Below are 4,354 nucleotides of genomic sequence, written 5' to 3'. Positions count from 1 at the left end.
ACCCACTTCAGCCGAATCGGCCTTGGACGCCTTCCTCTCCCCGTCTGGCGCCGTCCTCGTTCCCTCCTTTGGCGCCCTCCCGTTCCCCACCTTTGGCGGCGTCCGCTCCCGTATCGAGAGGAACTGTGAACGCCCCAACCTGCTCATGTTGCCCCGCAGGTCCCACTCGACCTCTGCTTCTGGCCCTCCGTCCGGGACCGAAGCCAAAGCCCCTGCTGTAAGCATCCTTCTCATGGTCTTGAGTTGCATGCACTCAGGCTCACTTTGTCATCGTTCTAGGCGACTGTCAACCCTTCAGCGGAGGATGACCGTGCGTTGATTGATCGCCTGCCCGAACTCCTCCGCAAGCCTTTCGGTACGATTCGTCCACTGGTTTGGAGTTAAGGTTGTGTTGTCGACTGACTTTGAACCGGCGTGACAACAGAGTTTACCTGGAAGAGTACTGGCCTTCGCCTTTATCTCCTCAAGGAACTGTCCGAGTACGACGATTTCAACGACAACAACCTCACGGCTATGAAACTCGAGCTGAGCATTTTCAAGGATGTCGTCCCGGAAAATATCGAGTCACGATGCGCAGATCGTCTCGTTGATATCCCAAACGATTACTCGAATCAAGCTACGACTCGCGAGATGGCCAGGTCCATGATCGGATGGATTCAACAGTGGCGCAAAGAGCAAGGTAAGAGCTGACATGTGTGTGTGTGTGTGTGTGTGTGTGTGTGTGTGTGTGTGTGTGTGTGTGTGTGTGTGTGTGTGTGTGTCTGTGTGTGTGTGTGTGTGTGTGTGTGTGTGTGTGTGTGTGTGTGTGTTTCATTGACTTTGGGTGACCTTGCCAGATGACACGTTTTTGTCTGTTCGCTTCGCACCCGGCGGTATGCCAGCCGTGCCCGAGTTTCCGATCCGCCGACGAGCTGTGGAAGACAAGTGTCTCAACCTGCTGCAGCTGAGTATTCAGGGTTTGCAATACCCTTCTCGTGGTCGCTTCCCACTCTGGGAGTGAGTGCGATGAGTGGAATGGGCAAAACTTCATTCGGTGTCCAGCTGCTGTCCATGCTCTCAGCTCGTTTGGAGGAGGACACTTGAGAGGACACTCTGGCATTGCATATGTATTTGACTTGATCATCTTTTGCTCGACTGGGGCAACTTACAAAGCGTGTTTCGTGTCGGTTTTGTAGTTGAACCCAAAAGAAGCTTTCTCCTTCTATCCTGTCCTGATAAACTCGAAACAAGTCTACATCGACTTTAACAGCCTTGGCGACGCCATTAGCTTGCCCGACCATGATCCGCAACGGAGCCTGCTCGCGCCTCGTCTGGTTGCTCGTGCTGAGCTCGGCACCAGCATCGAAATCGCTCGGTCCGACGCTGGTTTTCGCGCAGCAGAGCCCAAATTCAACACCCGCACTGTGCTGAGCAGAATCTTCGCGACGCATCGAGCGAAAAATAACCTCCAAGACGATGAGGTCGCGCTTTTGTTCATTCACGTGGATGAAGCACAACTTGCTCGCGAGGCTCTCGTCTTAGAGTTGCAGCGAAATGCGCGGGAAGATTTCATCAAGAATTCAACCCGGACCAAGGAGCAAGTCGAGTCGTTTGTGACCAGCCCGGCAGCCATCGCGGACTTCAAGTTAAAGGCCAGTGCCCGCTTCAAAACGGAAGTCGCCTCGCTCTTGAACTACAACTTCTTTGGCCCCTCCCAGCCGAACCTGGTCGTCCTCCTTTTCACCGGGACTGGCGACGCCGGAGTGAGATTCCAGCCGAACCAAAATGGAATTATGCCGCTCGACCTCGAACCCTTGAGCCAGGAAGACAGCCTAGCTTTTGTTCAACGATCGGCCCGATCGACGACACCCTGGCATTCTGACTGGTTCCAAGACACTGCCTTTCAACATCTGGTCGCGGATTTGGGCGGCTCCCCGCAACTTCTCGCCGCGCTTGTTGCCAGTCGTCCCATGCAACTTTCCCGCCCTCCTGGTGCCCCGGCTGACAAAAACAAGGTGCTTTTCGAGGTCGCGCTCAGCTTTCTGCAAACGGAGAGTGTTATCAAACACAATCGCGATTTGTCGTCGAGCGTTGCGCTACGGATGCTGTGGCTGACAATGACCCACACCTATGTGCCACCCAACTATGTGATGAATCCGACAACCGGTGAAACAGTGCAAGATTTGGCCGAGACGGGAGGCGCTACTCTGGTCCAAAAGGTCGCTGATCATGTTGGACTTCGTGTACCGATTGTCCTGCTGCGACCCATCCTTGCCAAGATCCCTGTTGCCGAACGTGCACCCATTTTGGATCTTTTCACATTTCCTTACCAACCGAACAGCGGTCGGGCCTTTGAGCTTAGAGAGCATTAACGATGACGAGCGACCGTTGCTGATTCTTCTGCAAGCAAAGGACGAAGACTTGCCCAAGAAGGGTGATGCATCTAACAGGACCGCCAAACTCTTCAAAGCGTATTCGGCCATTCGCAATTCGACCTTTGGCAGCAAATTCGACATTGTTTTGTGTGTTGTGACTTCGACAACGCTGACCATGTCGTGTCGCAACGCGTGGCAGACAGGATTTCGGAACGCTGCGATGCTGCCGGCCAAGGATGAGCTCAAGCCGGCTGTACCGCTCACAAAGCACAAATCTCGCGGGACGGTTGGCGCCGCTGCAGCGAATGTGCAAGTCCCGCCGCTCTGGACGCTCGATCCGAACGATGCTGCTCCGCTGACGTCAATGTTCCGGCATGCTACAGTGGTTTCTGATGAGACATCGGCCTGCGAGTAGAGTGCTCACAAGCTCACAGCGGAACTCGAACAGATTGTTTTTCACGGTCGAAAGCTTTATGAAGAATAACAAAGAACAAAGAACTTAGGATATGAGACAATTGAATGTCGCCATACTAACACTCCAAAAATGCATGCAGGTGGAGTGCTCAAAGAGCTCACAGAGGAACTCGAACACATGATCAGTCGAGCTGACGGTGGAAGGATTAGGCATTCCCCACCTATCAGCTTCCAAATGCGTCCAGTCTCTCGGTTGACTGACAATTGCATGTATTGTACACAGGTCCCTGCTCACCTCACAGCCGAGGAACAACAGCAGTATCGTGAATAAAAACACCCACTTCTTCAAGCGCCATTCAGTAAGCGCCGTTTGACGAGACTGGTGCAAGTTGTTTCGACTCAATTCAAATGACTGCGACAGACCACGAATGGATAATTCCCAGCCTCTGTAGGTTTCTGCTCAAGGAATTGTCGAGTCAGAAAGTTGCACTCAGCAAAGTGCTTGGCGAGAGAGAGAGCCTCGTCCGACCTTACATTGCACATGAAGAGCTCTGACGCGACTTCGAGAGGCATCGTGTCCACAATGACATAGTCGTTGGCAGCCGGCATGCGGTAGGCGACGTTTCGGAGGATGAGCGAGGTGACAACGTTGACAGCGTCTGGCTCGCCGTCGACAAACTTCTTCAACGCGTCATGTACTTGCCTATGAGGAGTCATAGATCGAGCGCGGCGAACAAACGGTCAGTTTTGACCATGTCCGTGGTCTAGAATGCGCATGGTGGACTGTACTGTACCATAGTCCTCGCTGGCAGGCGCCTTGAGCGTGGAGGCGAGTGCGTCCGTGTTGCGCTGCTTGATGGCAAAGATGCCCGAGATGAATGCGTTGCAAGTAAAGTCAAACTCGACAGCACGTCGGTCGAGGCTGTTCTGGTCTGCAGGCACGAGCGGGTTGCGATGCGAGGTCGACAGCGGCAATGCGAAACCAGCCAGCAGCCGCTTCCGACTTGACGTGGCGGGCGCCTGAGCCGCTGTGTGCGACAAGTCAAACTGTGAACCAGAGCGACACTATGATCCAGAGCGAGTCAAGTGAGTGACGTGACATTGGGGTAAAGCTGATGGGAGAGAGGATCACAGTCGGTCTCCATTGGCAGGTATCATGAGTGAGGCTCAGGCTCAGGAGGCACACACAGCGACGACGCGCGTTCGTGGTGTGGGGGGATGAAAACATGCGACGTGTAGCAAGCAGCGAGAGAGAGTGAGAGTGTGAGAGAGAGAGAGAGAGAGAGAGAGAGAGAGAGAGAGAGAGTGAAGAGGAGAGAGACATTGAGAGCTCGGTCTTCTGGCTGCCACTCCAAGAGCACACATGACGCGCATCGATCAAAGCAAGAGAAAGACAGAAAGAAGCAGAATAAAAGACGCAAGCAGCAGGAGGAGGAGGAGGAGGAGGAGGAGATGAAGTGTGCCACAACAAACCGCACCGTGAGCGCTGAGGACGGCAATGCTCAATGCTCAAGTGCTGCGACTGCTGCGAACGCGAAACTGCGCTGCTGCAGTGCCATTGCGAGGAATGAAGAGAATAAAAGAAA

This window comes from Capsaspora owczarzaki, assembly GCF_000151315.2.
Source record: "Capsaspora owczarzaki ATCC 30864 unplaced genomic scaffold supercont2.2, whole genome shotgun sequence".
Taxonomy (NCBI): domain Eukaryota; class Filasterea; order Ministeriida; family Capsasporidae; genus Capsaspora; species Capsaspora owczarzaki.
This window is presented reverse-complemented; position numbering follows the sequence as displayed.